The following is a 17988-nucleotide window of genomic DNA, read 5'->3' as shown; positions in this document are numbered from 1 at the left end:
CTCTGCAAGTGCTGTTTATTAGCCTACCACAAATATTTTTAAAAGACAAAGTGAATATTGAAGTTCAACTTTCAATAACATCGACATTGTTTGATTAAACGCTTGATAGCTGAACTCTGAACATGGCAACAACTCTTTCAGCAGTACAATCAGTTTTGCCCAAATTGCATCATACTTATCCACTTTTACAGTAAATATTTAAAATTCACCAGCCTATTTAGCTGGATTTGTATAACAAACTAACAGCTAGTGAAGTATAAACAAAGTACTTTTGTTTTTAACTATTAAATGGCATACCCTTTTGTACTTTCAAATATTACTTGTAAATTACCGCTGCTTAATCATTACTGCTTGTGTCAATGGTTAACTAGCTACCTTAGCAAGCACAGCTATTACATAACCATTGCTGAAGACTGCCAAAACACACTAAACCTTTCCACTACTGAAAAATAATATTCATTTTTAAATCCTTTTTTTCAGAAGCAATTATACAAAACCTTAATCCAAATCATCTAGTATGCATGCAATAAGCCCCTTGCCTTTTGCATTCTCTGTATCTTGTGCACGTTCACACATGCACATGCTTGCATTGGCAGGTTGCACTTAATACACAGGGATACTGTTCACACGAAAATAAAGTCTCTAAAATAAAGTAGTGAGAATGAAGATTATATGAATGATATTCTCAATGTGTATTTTGCTCTGCAAGTAAAGCTGTACATGTTACAAGATGGTTGTAGCTGCGGAGTCTACACACACGTATGTATGAGCCAATATTTCTTCTTAATCTTAAGAATTCAGAAAATGCCGTGCCACAGAGACATTGGCAGAGTTTTCTCAGTTCCCTACACTACATCAGTTCTCACGCCCACATACAAACACACGCACAAAATGAACTGAAAACGAGATGATATGACACAGAAAAATGAGAACACAGTTTCATGCAATTATGGCTTTAAAGATACATAGGTTTGACAAGCACTTTCTCACAGCCTGGTATTTCTGAAGTGTGCCTGTTTTATGAAGATGACCCCCTCTCCCACCACCACATTGCAAATACCCAGTGAGTAACTTACCTCAAACTTGAGGCAGATTTTAAAGAAATCAGTCAGATTATCAAAGAAAAACACCTACTCATGCAGCAACCCACTTTTTTTGCTTCATTTCTGGAAAGGGGCGGTGGGACCCTAAAGGCCTCGTCATTCCACATTTAATACCTGCACACTAGGAGCAATCCCTGCAAGGAGACTGATCTTTGAGTTGCAAAGGTCTCTGAGAAACAGTAACAAAGTCTGGATTAACTGCATAAACAAATTGATCGCGTAAAGGGCTTGCTTGCAAATATCAAGGTTAAAGTTGAAGCGACCATTACCTTTAGGTCACTTTCAGAATGCTGTGGCTGAACATGAAACATTTAGAACTAGGGGGTGCAGATAGATGCTTTAGAAAGCTTAGGTGAATAGAAAAAGCCTGAATGAATAAATAAACTGCCGGCTATTTCCAATATTCTGCTTAAAAACATAAAAGTGGTCAACTGGAAATAAAGTTGGGCATCTAAAGTACAAAGTCTAATCTCCTATTTTTAGGCACTATGACAGAACATTAATGTATACTGCACAGTGCTCGTCCCCTAGATTGTTTCCCTTCTAACTGGGCAGTGCATTAAGCAAAAGTGGAATCACAGCTTTCATGACAACCCAGTCCGTATTAGCCTGCAGCAGGAAAAATGCTGTCCATTTTTTGTTAAGAATATTCCTTGCCTAAGAAAACTGGGAGAAAAGAGGGAGAAAATAAAATTCTCTTTCCCAGAATCAGAAGTGCTTGAAGAAACAGAGGAACACTAGAGTTTCTTGAAGGAAGGATACAGGCCACAGAATCCACTGGCTTACATGAAGCCTGGAGCGTGATGAAATGGTGAGTTTTAACTTTCCTTCCCGGAAGATGCTTCTCTAATCACATTAGGAGATGAAGAGATACCACACTTCTAATCTCACACTGAATGTATTGTTAGAACTCTGACACACTGCAAGATGGGAATATTGGTTTGTTTTCATATTACTGAGCCAAACCCCAGCAGAACTTACTGAGCCTGTAGGTAATAATTCTTTGGTCCCAGGTTTTTCTGTCCTGTTGGATTTTAAAAGGCATAATCCAAAAAAAAAGAGAAGAAAGGCAAGATTTTCATACTGAAAATCACCAGTGCTTTTCCAAAGATAAATAACTGGTCAGCACCACAAGGAAGCACTTGTAAAGACAGGATTAAAACATGAATTAACGTGCTGTACAAGTAAATCAACAGTAAGAAGATGCACATGAACAGTGCTGACTAATGACAGGTCAGGTGTGAACAGCATAACGTGTGACAGACTATATATTACACTAAACAGAAGCACTCTTCGACTAGATGTACTGTGTCACATTGCCAGGGGAATATACATTCCTTCGGTGTTGCAGCACCACCTATTAGCCCACCACAAGTGGGAGAAAATTACTAAGAAGGCCAGTGTGGCTTATTTAGGCAAAGTGATAGGATTTTAAAACCAAATGACATAAGCAGAACAGATGCTTTCCAGCTATTTGGAAAGGTACAGCAATGTTCCTTAACTGCATAACATTCAAAGACACAGTTCAAAATGCAACATTTGCAGCAATATCATAACTTATGAAGACCAAATAACCTCAAATATATAATAGAAATGATTGCTCAGCTATGAAAATTCAGACAGACCCTACGTAGATATAGACAGAAAAAAAAAAGGGGGGGGGGGGGAAAGTGAATAATCAGCAATGGGAAAAACAAAACAAAAACACAAAAACAACGGACACAGAGTGAAAAAATGCAGAGGCCAATGACATAATCATTGATGGTTAGTATGCAGCTACTCTGCATTTACTGAGCCAAACTCAATTCCTGCTGGCACATCCCTGCAACCTCTTCCCAAGATGCAGCAGCAGAAAGTAGAAGCTCCTATTTACGGGTCTTAGCTCTCTGAAGTGGAGTTTCGTTGCCTAGATTATATGGAAGAAAGAGAAGTGTCTCTGAACAAGGCCACTCACCCACTTCTAAATACAGGATTTCTGCTTTAAAACAACTCAGATGCTTTCTATACCTTCATGCTCATATACTGATAATTTCATCTGATATTTTTAACTATGTAACACATTCATTCCACATGTATAAGTAGTTAGTTAACTATGTAAGCTGTTCCATCGAGATTGCTTTTCAACTAGCAATGGAACAGCAGCAACACTGCACAGGAGGTAAGTATTTATTCCAAACTGAATACCCTCTAACTTTGATGCAACTGAAGCAATTGCTAATGGAGAAGAAAAATTATAAAAGCAGAAATCAATTTGCAGTAGGCAGACATAAGAGGGGCATTCACCTCAATGGCAAGCACTCCACACACACATCCGAGCCGAGCAAAACACAATGGATTTTCCAGTGTGTGACTGGTTGGTCTTTGAGGCCATGATCACAAACTTTCAGAGTTCTTCAATCAGATCATTTCCCTGTTCCAGTTCTGTGTTTGATCCACAACATTAGACTAGTCAGCCTCTAGCAGACAGATCTGGACTTACGATATGAAGAAATACCACAGTTATAGGCTATTAGTATGTTGGGATGCGAAGTCTGTCTTTAAATCAGTCACTGCAAACCGCTTGAACAACAGGAGCCAGTTTTGACTTCGTCAGCAATGGGACATCAAGGTTTTGCAATCTTGCTTTCAGGCTCCAGAGACAAGACTTACAGGTCTATTGCCTCAAGCCTACATTTATCTGAAGTCGTGCTTGCTTTTTTCCACATAAGTAGCCATCAGATGTAACAAATATGACAGGTACTCATGGTTGCATCCAGGCCCTTCTGATAAAAGAAGAACTCTGTTTTACTTAGCTCATTTCTGTAAAGAATGGAGATCGTATTGTTGCTTGAACTGATATGAAGCTCAAATAGTTTCAAGTCTGCATGCGTGTATGTTCATCACTGGCAGAAACGTACAGCTAGTGGTAGTGAATATGTTGAAAAGCAGTATTTTGGAGAAGAGAATTTGCTCTGTCTAATAGTGTTATTGCGCTCTTTGTAGCTGTTGCAGTTTCCATGGGAATAATTAGGAGGTATTACTTTCAGAGCAACCTATACAGAATAGGCACATTATAACTAACATTTCAGAAACAGACACCTGCCAAGACAACAGTATGTGGGAAGATTATTCAGTTTACAATGTTAGTTATTAATGTATATAAAGCAAATATTCAGATTGGAGTTACTAAAATCCAGTATTTTGAAGCATAAATACAGACGAGTTAACTTTTTTCAACAAGATACTCAAAAAAACAACAAGAATTTGCATCAATTAACCTACAGCAACAATTCAGTTACCATTAGCTATAGTGTAGTTGATGTACCAGTGCACTCTGATATGTGCTCTCTTTCAAGTTCAAACACAGTTCCCAGTGTACTTCTAACAGCCCACCACAGTTTCTAATAAAAACTCCACTGTTATATATACTTCTATGCTTGCAATATACTACCTTTTTTTCATTTTCCTCTTTACACATAATCTCTAGATTTTCTCTTTAGTCAATGCTGTATGTCCATATCTCTTCAGGTCACTGTTACATTCCACTCATATCGTTCCATACTTGAGCGAGATTCAAATGATTACACCTGTTAATCATAGCTGCCATAGCAATTTGCTCTTCAGACTTTCACAGATTCTAAATCATCCATGACAGCATCGTGAAGCTCAAACAACTCAGTGCTTTGCACAAATATGCTTTTTGTGTTTGCCAAACACTTACATCTGAAGGCCACAACAACCAAAAATATTATGTACTGTTTAAGAGGCCATTTTCTATACATGTACATTAAAATCTAGGATTTGATTTATGATTGATATTTGAACCAATCCAAGGTCACATTCAGACAAACATGGCGTTTATGCATTTGCTATTTGAGCCAAGAACAAGGTCACATTCACTCAAATGCGTCCTCTGACTACCTGCTGTATTTTTATTATCCCATTAATGAACTGAAAGCTCCCTGATTTTTCCCCATCTGTCCCAAAACTCCTTATCTATCTTTGTGATACTGTCTGACAAGATAATTACCTAAGCCAATTGTTTGAACCAATTCACAGTTCAGGTCACCCTATGTTTACTATGTCCAGAATTAAAAGAACTTGAACAAAACAACAACAACAACAATAAAATTGCGATCTATTTTATTAACTACGTGAATTTATTGGATGCCTTAAACTATTTTCAGTGCTCATTTCTAAAAGAAAATAATACATAAAACCAAGGTTTAATGTTCAAGTCAAGGACTGTTTCTGTGTGTACAGCATTTACAAACAGCCTACACATCTGTCCTAACTTGCTCCTCATTGGAAACCTGATCCTCGAGACTAAATTGAAATGTTGCAATTGTTTCCTTGCACGTGTGAGCAATGAATCTTACATTATGCAAAGTAACTTCTCAGCGATATTCTAACCATGCTCTGACATTCTACAGCAACGTCATTTGTTGAAGGATAAAGATATACAAGAGTAAGAGGCAAATACAAATTGCATTTTAACGTGGTGACTAAATGATTATCTTCAATATAATCAGGTTTTGAGTAAATAAAATATAAGCCTCGTGCTAAGTCTCCTGCAAAGTACGTTTTTACTACATGTGGTAAAAATAAACTTCAGAAGGTTAAAAATTAAAGACATCTGTGCAAAAAAATTGTCAATTGAAATTATAATCTAACACATACAGAGGCTGTGCTAGGCAAGTTTCTTGGTTGCTTTCCATTACACTTACTGATAATACTGTAATATAAACATTTATAATTCAGATTTTTTACTTGTTCATGTACTTGATTAACAACAAAACAAAAAACAACACACGATTGTCCCATTCAGAAAGATGTCACTTTCAAAAGCAAAGATGTCTAGTAGCTGCTGCTAACAAACGAGATGCTTCAGACATAAACTATTTATAAATAGAAATTAAAATCAATTGTTGTTAGTTTATGGAATCAACCAAAGACTTTGTGGATTCAGTGAGAAGCAATTTCTAAACATTTAATAATATTGCAACAGTCTTTATGGTTCATATATATGTACAAAGGTCTTAAAATGCATTCCTATAGACTAGGATGTAAGAATTTGTTTCATCTCCACGGACCCTTACATGTGCTATATATGTCGTTATGTATTGTTTATAATTCCTTATTGACAGGACCAGTAATAACATACTCCTAGGACTAAGAATTCTTACTGTGTTGTATATAGAAATATCTGCCTTCGGTTTAAATTTAAAGTAAAATGAAGGCTGAGGAACTGTTTTGTGATATCCCAGTATGACTTTGTCTTTGCTGATCATTCAAGACAGCAAAGAAATGTTCCTATAACAAAAATACTTCAGCTGAATACAGCCTAATACCAGGCCTGATATTCTGCAACATGGTCTAAAATATTTTAAGGATACCAAGTAGTTTTAAGTTAACTGCTAACAAGATTTCTGAAGTCTTACATAACTTCATTAGTTCAAGCAAAGAGATAAAAACTAGGCAGTATAAAGCTGTGACAATATACAAATATGGAAGGTAGAATTCATATTGATATATATTTTTTACTGTCAATAGCACTGAAACACTGGAAAAAGGGCAACTGTTGTAAGAAGAAATAAAAAGCTTTGATCTCTACTGATTATCTTTCAAAGTCATAACATTTTCAAGCCATTGTCATCCTACAACATCCTACTGTGTCTCCCTATCTTTCCTTCTCTCATCATACTTCCAGCTACCTCTCCCCACGCAACATCTCTAAACTACTGACTGTACAAACAGTGCACATGTGCTGCAGCTGCCTCAGAGCTGCATGTTGCAACTGGCTCACCACCGCCCCTGTGCCAACTGGCAACTGACAGGCCAATCAGCACAGATAATTTTCAATTTCATATTGCATCATTTCCTCAGTGGGATCAATAACACGTTTTCCTTTCTTCTTTCCAGCTCCCAGCTTTTATAGAAGTTCTACTACTTCAAAGCCTTTGCAACCACCACTCATTTGCCAAATTGTGGGTTTGAAGACTTGTAGGTTCAAAGCTATTGGAAGAGGAAGGGAGACTGTAATGCGTAAACCTGAATTTCTGAAGTAACTAGACTAAAAGAAATGAGAAAATAGTCCTGAAGATGGCTATTAACATAGCAGTTTAGAAGCATAATTCTGATATTTTACTCCCCTTTAAAAAATGCATCTATTACAGTTTGCTTTCAGTGTTAGTTTTACATTTACAAATATCTGTAGAACATAGAAACTGCATGATGGATGCTTGAAGTTATGTCAGTACTTGAAGCATTCTACAGTTTCATAGGGTCCTTCACTTTGACTTCTAATCACATACTTTATTAAGAAAAGGACAATTGGCTGTCTTTGAAATAGTGTTAAATATTCACTTTGGCTACGGACTTCAGACTTGTAGGCAAAAATAGTAGTTCTTAGAGGGATTGTAGTAAGAACAGTCTTCCCAAATAAAGCAAATAGCTATTGTTTCGAAATGATTCTTTATAACCAAAAAGAGAGAGAGAGGAAAAAAGGAGAAAGATGGATTCAAGTAAAGCTACTTAATGCAAGAAGGTGAAGGATGATTTGGATTCTGTAGCACATTGTTCCAAGATTATTCCTTCTATCTTTAAGATAACACAAAGCTTTGCCTGAATCTTACCCGTCCTTCAACCACAACCTGAGACTTGCTGTCTCCCCTTTTTAGGGCACCTGTCAGACACAGCTTCCTCACCTGGTAAACACCCCAGCTTTGCCATCTCTGATTTCATCATACAGGCCCTATCCAGAAAAATCAAAATAAAAAACACACAACTTTGCACCATTATGTGCAACTAGAGTAGTGCTTCTACAGGTGCTCAGCATTCTTTTGAAAGGTACCTCTTTAAAAGGAAGCCTCATCTACAGCTTAAAGTTCCATCTTGGCTTGGTCTCCTTGTTTTGGCCTGAGACAAACACATAGTTACTTCGACATATAGTGCTACGGCTTCTGATTTAGATATTAGCAACACTAAAAAAGTCTTTTTGCACCAAGTAGATCTTCTTTTCAGCCTCCAGCACTCTCCCCATCCACAAATCTCAGATTTCAGTTTTTGGCTTCACATCAGCATGCTCAGCATCAATACTCTTTCAGCTGTCTTAGCCTTCTCATTCATAAGCCATGTTAACCCACCCTCAAAACACCTCCTTCATCTGCTCGAGTCCTCCAGTCTTCTATCTTAGCTCCTGTAGTATCTGCACAGCTGCACTCTTCTCACCATCTGCAAACCCCTGCATGATTCATCATCAAACATAACAGACCATGATTATTTGCTAGTTGAAAAGCTACAGTGAAATTTACATCTGTTTCTGGAAGAGATTCAAGAAGCCTGAATTTGCTTTCTTAGTGGAGAAGAACATCACTGTCTGTTTTCTGCAGTTTTATTTCACTGATAAACTTCACTCCCCTGCCCAGATATACTAGCATGACATATTTGATAATCTAATTTCAGCTCAGTAAGACTTATATCCAATAGAAGAGAGTAACCTTCATACAGGATATTACAGATTAAACCCCTCTCTCCTTCTGAAAGTTAATAGAGAAATCTCAGTGAGTTAGCTTTTGTACTCTTCTACCAGTAGGCAAACTCTAATGTCTTCTTCAGACAGCATCTGGAGGCTAGTTTATTTATTCTTCAGGGTATTGATTTTACTCACTCCTTCAAAGTATTTTTACAGGCTTCCATCGCTCAGTGATTACATTTAAATTTAAAACAAAAACCAAAACCAACCAAACAAACAAAAAAACAACTGCTAAAAGTAAACCAAATTTGATTTAATGGCATGCCACAACTCAGAGTACCTACAGTGCAATGTGAAACAAAATTCTTTCACTTCAGTTTTGTTCCAGTAATTTAGAAATTCCTGCCACAAGCAGTTTTTCTTCACAATCATTTTATCGCACAGAAACAAAGTCTACAACAAATTAACACCGCACACTGGAGTCCTGTCAGTGGGTATGAATGCAAAGGATCTACATTTTTTGGCAAACGGACATCGAGCACTTGTATCCTCTATCTGACTTGTCAGTAGCCTGGAAGTACACTTGGTTCACATGACTTCACGGTTCTAAATCAGGTCATTTGCTACAGGATGGAGATCACAAGCCTGTCACTCCTGCGTGATCAAAAACATCGAAATGACCAATTGTATTCCTAACATCTAAGCTCTCTGCTTGCCCTTTGCAAGATGTAAAGGGTATTTACCTACTGGTTTAACAGCACTGCATTCACTGCAGCATCGCCACTACTGCTGCCACTCCACCACTCCTCCCCAATTATTTCTTTTTTTTTTTAGTAAGGAAACAACTACATTACAGGAAGATGGAACAAAAACCATCAGACTAACAAAGCAGTCAGGATAAAAAAAATATAATCTTGTTTATAAAGTCATATATATGCTTTCATTACTTTATAATATACTTTGTGAGACATTTTAGCTGACTGAGCAAACTTTGAATAATCAGCTACAGGGATACAGTACTTGTGGCCCCTTGCAGAGTCAAACAGAAGTATGGTGCTGCAAAATAAAGCTGCATTAAGAGTACAGCCAGCTTAAGCAATCTGATAGCTCCCTGACATCAAAAGAACACCCCTGCCATTGCTCCCTGACATTGTCAGTCTTCTACCTTCCCTCTCGGTTTCCAGCCCTGCAGTCCCAGCCTGCCTTTGCGTTGGCTCTCACATCCCTCTCACATCTGACCTCCCTGACCACATGTATAGCAGTAAATAAAACAAAAAGTGCAGGCTCGAGCCAGACAGCTAGCGCTCTCTTTGACACCATTTTGGCCCATCTCAGCCCGGTGCTCTCCCAGGCAAATGCTCAAGCAGGGTTAAGGGGACAGCAGAGGCCAAACAGTGAACTCCCTTGGCAATTCAGATGCAGCCACGCTGGTTTGGGAGGAAGCCCAAACTAGAGCACAACCTTTCCACTTAGCTCTAGGCCCAGAGAACAGTCCCTAACATATTTTATTACCTAGTATAGACACAGCCTCAGTGAAACAATTTGGCTCCAGTAAAAACATAACATGGGAAAAATGTAAATAGACAGAGATAGCTGAACAGACTCACTAAGGGGCAGCAATGAGGAGGGACAGAAACACATGGCTGACAGCAGAAGAGAAAAGCACAAGCAGGAGCACGACTGATCTTCAACAGCAATTGCCAGATCAGCTAAAGCCATGCCATGCAATCACACTTCTTGCTACCAGGCTCTCAGGAACAATAGAGAGGGGACATCCCATTCTATTTTTCTTTTTTCATACACACTCATGCTAGGTAGAAAAGAAATAAAATGACTGATAGCAGCAAAATAAGCAATTCCATATTCTTAAAGGATAACTGCTACTGAAGAATTCTCATGGAATTTATTATAGGATTTGTAACCTTGAGAAAATGCAATTCATTGTAACCTTAGAATTACAGCAGAATGCTGAAAATCAGGTGCCCCAAACACCCATATAAGAGCTCAACGTTTAGCAGCTGTTTGAAAACATTGGCTTGTTTATATACAGTCATACTGTACATAAGAAGTGCAGCTGCTGCCTTTTTCAGAAGCAGCATCCTGTGCTAAAAAATACTCTCGTCTCACTGCCACCTGTTTTATAAAGCTACTACCTGACTTATCTCTAGTCAGTCTGGCCTGCTTCTGTCTTTTTTTTCCCAATGAGAGTAAATAAGTAATTAAATAAAATAATAAAAATTATTTTCGGGATAAAAAACAGCTCAAAATTCTTACATGCTCTTCTCTTTGGGCATATTATGTGTACACATAATATGAGCACACACACTAAACCACTTTTAAATTTCAGACACGTACAGCTTAATAATATAAATATGCTCACAGAGAAAAATTCTCTGCAACTAACCTGTCAGAATCAACCTGTAACTAACCTGACAGAGCACTCTCTTGTTTATAAGGCTCTTCTCTAGTGAAACTGCATCCACACAGCATCTTGCATTGACAAAAATAAATAAAGAAATAATAATTAAAAAAATCCACTCAGAATACCCCAGTAAAGCAGCACACTAACTCCAAACTGTACATTTATCTACAGCCTAAAAATGATTTGAAGATTCACTTTTAATCTTTTCCAATTTGACTGACTAAATGTCAGTGTCCAATATTCTGTGCATAACTATGCCGGTTATTTTTTCAAATTCTTCTTAGAACTACTAACCTTCATGACAAATCCAGTTCTAGCCTTCATCAGGAACATCATGTTTACACTGGCAATGTGGAGTTCCTGTTATCTTCCCCTAAAAACTGCTAACAATCCCACAATATTCACTATGAACTGCAGGCTGAAATTTTGTTTTATTTTCATTTGTGAGCAGGTACATTAGTGGACTGCTGTAATGGAACATTCATCAGCCCCATGGCAAAGAATGCCATCAAGCACTGCCTGACAATAAACCCAGGAGTCTCTAAATCAGCCTCTTTTGACAAAGCACTCACCATCTCCATGTTACCACCCTCAAATCCAAGTGGTTTCATACCATATTTTTCATTCTAACTACTCTGGGAAATATTTTTCATGGGTACTGAATGAAGATGTGAGAAGGGTTTGTTTTCTTTTCTATGAGCCCATAATGTTACTCTAATGCCATGTGCTTAGTAACATTCTTGCTGAATCTGTAACTAACAGGCAAGTAGGAAGCGTCAACAGCAATGGAAGTCTTCACGTTCCAAGAGATTTTACTAATAGACAAAAGTTCTTACCATCCGGACACTCACATTCTGGTTTAAGTTCAGTGATTTCTTCTGTGAACTGTTGTAGCAGTCATTTCTGGTAAATAATTAAAATAAAACAGGCATGTAGCAGTCTATGTGTTATAAATTATTATTATGTTATCATATGAGTCTACAGTAGAAAATAGGAAAATATTGGACTAACTTGTTTTCACGTGCATTACAGCTGGCTGGAACTTTACAACTTCAGCAGCTGCTAAGAGCCAAGAAATTACTCCCAGTTTCTTAAGGCAGATGCTATATTTATTTATTTATTTGTTTTGGCCAAGATTCTTTTGCTATTAGGAAAGTTAAATAATAGTTAATCTTTCTATTTATAAATAAATTTGTACAACAAAACCAAATATTATTGTGCATCAGCAGTTCTCGAGAGGGACAGCTAACCTGCCAACTGCTTGCTAATATACCTCATACTGTCAGTGTTTCCACAGGTGTGAGACAACTTGAACCTAAAATGATACGTTCAGTGAATATAGTACAGCACAATGAACTATCCTCTGGGCTAGTTCTCATCTTTCAAGCTGCAAAGCACAAGGAAGTTTCCACAGCTTGCACTTAGAGCACTTTAAAACTCAGAGAAGAAACACGGTGATGTAACAAGCCTAAATCAGGATTAGAAAACTTGTGAGTAGAATTTTATAATTTGTAACAATCTGTGCAGAAAGAGCCCTTCACTGGATAATGATTATACTTCACAGATATTTTAACATATATTCAAGCCACTTATAAATAAATACTGTTTCATAAGCAGAAACCATTAAAGCTGGTATGAGGAAGTCGAATCACATTTGGCAACATCTCAATGCCACATGCAATCTGGTCACACAGCAAACTGCCTATATCCATATAATGTTTGACACTTTTTAAGACAGAGCAATTTTCACTTTATTTTGAGTCTAGTGCTGATTTAGAGTCTAAGCTACAGGACTTTTTCATTCAGTGACCACTCAGTGCTCTCCTGCAAAGAAGAGTTGTTCAATATTTAACCTTATACACCTGGTCCTGAGAGACGCTGAACACTCTGAAACACTTCTAAAATACTAAGAACTCAGAATTCTACTGGATAACACCTTTACACACGTCATTCCATGTAGAAGTCCAACACAGAAAATGGACACCACAACATAACAAAATCTTGCTTATTCTGTTCTCCGTGACCTTCCTTTCATCAACTGCTCGCACAACTTATTCAGATTACTTTCTTGGTCAATTGACTATTTTACAACAATTTTTCCTTACAGATATACTACCTCAAATGTTTTCTCTTCTCTAGTAGTTCAGAGACACTGCCAAAGCAGTTCTCAGCCCACATATTCACTTACCACTTCACGCAGCATCTTGCAAGGTTGAAACAGAAGCCGCTTTCCATAATCTGTTCCCTTTCCATTTCATGTGCACATCGGTCACAGCAAGTGGCTCTTCATTTAAAAAGAAACGCTGTTGATAGACTTTCTATTAAAGAAGAAACAAAAGAAAAAAAGAAATCAACAATGTTTCTGAAACCTTATAAATCTAATTTTATGTCGATATCATTAACACAATGGTTTTTCTCATTCTTTATGTCCCTTCAGAAACAAACAAATACCCAGCAACCAATGAACCCTTATTTCACTTGAGTGAATACTACTTATTTTTTTTTTAATATGACCAAGGCTGTTAATACACGCTTACTTTTCCATCAGGACCACGCTGACATCTAGCTAACTACCATCCATACTTCTGGTATTTTCACTATCTACTGTAAAGCAAAACACTTCTGCTCATAAGCATTCTCACAAATGTTCCAGTGTTTATGTGGACAAACTGTTATGGTTTTTGAGGAGGACACACAAGCATCCCACAAGATGTCTTTGCAATTGGCCTTTCAGCTACCAATCATACCCCAAAGGGAGAGATTTTATTGTTACACGTGTATAGTTACAGAAGAGCATTACAGAAAAAAAGGGCAGCACGAACATAGCTATAAAAATAAGTTATAGTCTGATTAAGTTGACTCCTCTGCCATTCAGCTCAAAACCAAACAAATTAAAGTTTTAAAGGGATTTTGCAAGAGATGCCAGATTTGATTTAAAATGTTCAAATTCCAAAATGCTGCAAGAAAAAAAAAATAATAATAATTTATAATAGATACAAATTCAGCATCATTTATTTTCCTGGACAAGTATGGCATCGTCTTCTTCCTCTTGTAACAGATATTCCAGTTGCAAGAGTGACAACTCAGCACTCAGATCTCAGCAGGTAAGTTAAAACAATTCAAACAAGAGGTTAAAAAACAAGTAATAATATTAGTAGTAATAATAATAAAGGAGGTTTTATTTGCAACTTTGAAGAAAGAGCTTCTTCAAAACACTGAGAATTATATATATATAATATATATATATATATATATATATATATATTCCCCCTGTCTGATCAATTCAGGTAAAGAGTAAGTGCTATAATCTATTTTCCAGAACAAGATGAACACCCTGGGCTGCCTATCCTACTGTGCTGTAGAATGCTTTCTCCCCTTAAGTTTTTATAACACTCAACACAAACTATTAAAAAAACTGAAATGCAGCCTCTACTCCGTGGTTTAAGCCTCTGAACTCTGTTTGAAAGCACTACAGTTTGGAGGGGCATGCACAGGAAATTAAGATACTGAAAAAAAAAAGAGTCCAAACAAACAAACAAAAAACAACCCCCAACCCTGAACTACAGGTGAGAAAAATGCCAGGTTTTTAGGACTCACGGGATCATACAAGGCAACAGAATTCTATACTGCCTGACTGTCCAGGATTAGAGTCAATACAAGGCATCAGCAGACTGATAAGAACTTTTTTTGGCCTGTGTCAAGTGGTCCTTCCAAAGATGGGAAAAGCAATAGGTTGTGCTATTTACGCGGTTGTACAAACCTCTGATAAGGTCTGCGCACGCACTCATCCTTCTGCAACTATACGCTGTGCTACGTAAAAACCAACAAGTTGCCATGAAAAGCTACTAAGAGCCCAGGGCTGCTGGCTGGACAGCTCATGCCAGGGAACAAAGGTTACGACGCTGCTTTAGATTTGAGCAGCGTGTGACCACATCACATGTACCACTGCTGCCCTCGGTGCCAGCATGCAGCCAGGTATCCTCAGCATTAAGACAGCGATTCAAGATATATCAAGGGAGCATTTTAACGGCTTCTCGCTTTGCTACCTGCAAAGACCATGTGAATTTCAGCCAAATTATTAGCATGAGATACTAACAGGAAAGTTTGCACGTGTTCTAAAGCACAATTGGATCAAATCTTTCCTTCCCAGCAAAACTTGTGCAACGTCTCTGTGCAGCACTACCAAAGCGATGCCAAACTGCCCAATTATATCAGTTGGGATGAGCCAGCTGCCAAAGCCCGTACTCATTCAGCTTCCATCTGGGAGCACAGGGCAGCTTCATGCTGGTGACACAACGCTGATCTTAATGTGAAAGTACCAGGCGAGCCCTCGTAGCACTCCCTCCCGTGACTCTGAGCGCAGTTTTTCCGCTCGGTGCCATTCAGGCAGCGGGCAGGCGGCCCCGCAGGGCCCCGCAGCAGCCGTTCCGTCAGCACTCCGTTCTGTCAGCCCGCAGGCGACTCGGGAAGCAACTCCAGACCCTCCTCACAGCGACTCCCGCTACCAACCGCTCGGGCAGAGCGCGGCCCTCCCGGCCGGGGCGGCCTGCAGGAGGCAGCTCGTGCCCTGCCCCCGTCCCGATTCACACCTGCTGCTCTGCTGGGCGGACGCAGTGCCCTGTGCGAGGCAGCACCTGGCGTGACGGGACTCTAGAACCAGGCATCTCTACGGTGGCTCTACGTTCCAACCCGAGCCACCCCGACTGCTCCCCGGCAACCGACGCTGCGCACAGCCCCTAACGCTGCCCCCTGCCTACACCCCGGCCCCACTCAGGGCCGGCCCTCGCTCGTCCCTCAGCTCCCAGCACCCACAGCATCTCCTCGCCAGCAGCTCCCTGCCCCGGCTAGCGGCATCACAGAATCACAGAATGACCCGGGTTGGAAGGGACCTCAAGGATCATGTAGTTCCAACCCCCCTGCCTGGCAGGGCCACCAAACATACACCTTTACTAGATCAGGTTGCCCAGGGCCCCGTCCAACCTGGTCTTGAACACCTCCAAGGACGGGGCATCCACAACCTCCCTGGGCAGCCTGTTCCAGGACCTCACCACTCTCCTCGTAAAGAACTTCTCCCTAACATCCAACCTAAGGAACGCGGCGGTAACGTACAACACAGCAAAGCACAAGGAGAACAGACGGAATAAGTAAAGCCACGCCATCAGCGGCACCATCCCGCTCCCTCGCCCCCCCACCAGCCCGGCCGGGGCTGCCCCCGTGCAGCGCCGCGCGTTCCTTCCGCCCGCAGTCACGGCCGGCCGGGCTGGGGCCGGCGGCGTCGCGTTCCCCGCCGAGACCCGCCCCCCGGTGCGGCGGTGCGGCGGTGCGGCAGTCCCGCCGGCTCGCAGCGCTCGCAGCCCCCGCTGGCATCAGCCCCGTGAGGTGGGACGCAGTACCCGGCTCCTGCGCCTCACGACCGGCTCCGGGCGGCGGTGACAGGTCCCGGAAGTGAGGTCGCGGCACACACCCCCCGCCATGGCCGCCCGCCATTGGCGGGGAGCCTCCTCGCCCCCCGCTTCCCTTCCCTCACCGCCGTTCCGCTTCCATTCCCGTCCTCTCGCCCGCTCCGGTACTCACCGCGCTCGGGAGGGAGAAGGCGAGGCCGAGACGCTGAAACTTTCCGTCAAGAGCGGAGGAGGCCCCGCGGTGCGGAGAGACGGCACGACGGAGAGCGAAGGCGGCCGTGTGGGGACAAAGTCTGCGCCCGCAGCTCTTATCCGCCCGCCCGAGCTATTTGTGGCAGGGGCCGGGCGCTCACGTGAAGGCGCGGCGCTCAGGCGGCACGAGGGGGGCGAGTGACCGGTGCCCTCCCGCCCCGCGGTACCACACGGGGGCTGCCCTCGCCTCGTCCTTAGTGCGGGAGTGCGGCCCCTCAAGCTCTTTCTCGCCTAATAAAGCCCAAATGGGTCTTAGCCGTAAGAATCGCTTAGGGACTGTGCCCTGAGGGCCTTCGCAGTGCCCTCAAGGGGGTGGAACGTGAGTAGGGCCCGAGGACGTGGTGATGAGGAGCTCCGTTCTGTTCTGGAAGTAAAGGCAACATCTACGGTGTAAAATCCTGAGTCTTGACTAAAAGACAGTATAAACCTAAACAAAACTTGGTCAAAGACTTTTGTCTCTTTAATCTCTTAAATCTTCTCAAGGTAACCCAAAACACAAATACTGTGGTTTATAAAGGAGACAGCCTTCACCCTTTTCCCCTCCCCCTCCACCCCCCCTCATTACTGCTCCTTGACTGCTTATGAATACTGCATTTCTTCATTATCATTGTAATTGTTGTGGTTATCGCTACAAAAGTATATCTCACTGGCTTGCTTTTTGTAATTGTATAATTGCATTGTTAATTTCATATTCTTACTCATTACTGTATGGAGCAGTCAATGGAGAAAACACAACGTGTTTCAAGTGCTTCCAAAGGGAAGATCATTTACATGTATTGAGCATACGCACATGGCTTGCTTATTTTTATTCCTATGGCTCAGAAAATAGAAACATGGGACCAGAAGAGAAAGAAAGACAGATCTGCCATGGAGCCTCAACATTTCTCACCCTTTGGGTTAAGCACATAGATCTGCAGGCTGGAGCACTCACTGCAGAAACAGCAATGATAGAGACTGTGGCACAGAGAACATGCCTCAGTGAAAACAGCAGCTAACAGCAGAACAACAAAGCTAAGGAAAGCTGACACATTACCATAGTTGAAGACCTTTTCAAATGTGTTCTGGAGGCAGCCCAACTTCTCAACCAGTCATGCTGTTCCAAGTTCATCTCAAGCCAGGCCAACACCCAATGCTGCAAGAATTAGCAGGTTTAGAAAGTTAATTCCCAATTTTAACACCTACATATTTCCACACAGTCTGTATGTAAGGGAGCCCAGCTGATAACAAGGATCACAGACAATAAGAGATGTTATCTGGGATCAGCTTATCATTGTTTGCTTTTGCCCAGTTGTTGGTTTTTGTTGTGTTTTTTTTTCTTTCTTTTTTTCATTTGTTTCCCTGAAAATATACCCAGTT

At 40.7% G+C, this 17988-nt stretch overlaps 1 protein-coding gene across 7 annotated transcripts in view; it reads right to left on the bottom strand.

Annotated features, from left to right (window-relative positions):
* The window catches only part of PPARA (peroxisome proliferator activated receptor alpha), a 37100-nt gene extending 20309 nt beyond the window's left edge, over nucleotides 1-16791 (bottom strand). Inside the window, exons 1-3 of one of the 7 annotated variants that reach the window (XM_015870635.2) lie at nucleotides 16553-16791; nucleotides 13167-13296; nucleotides 11815-11881 (exon numbers count right to left, since the gene is read on the bottom strand). The gene's annotated coding sequence lies outside the window, so the exon portion shown is untranslated. Of the gene's footprint in view, nucleotides 1-1076; nucleotides 1268-11814; nucleotides 11882-13166; nucleotides 14204-16371; nucleotides 16462-16552 lie in introns of those variants that run through there. The other 6 variants (XM_015870642.2, XM_015870662.2, XM_015870648.2 and 3 more) reach the window with 6 other exon arrangements.
* Nucleotides 16792-17988: the final 1197 nt, after the last annotated feature.

The sequence above is a fragment of the Coturnix japonica genome, chromosome 1 (genome assembly GCF_001577835.2).
Source record: "Coturnix japonica isolate 7356 chromosome 1, Coturnix japonica 2.1, whole genome shotgun sequence".
NCBI classification, from domain to species: Eukaryota; Metazoa; Chordata; class Aves; order Galliformes; family Phasianidae; genus Coturnix; species Coturnix japonica.
Note: the sequence above shows the minus strand (reverse complement) of the source record. Positions and strands in the feature narration are given on the sequence as shown.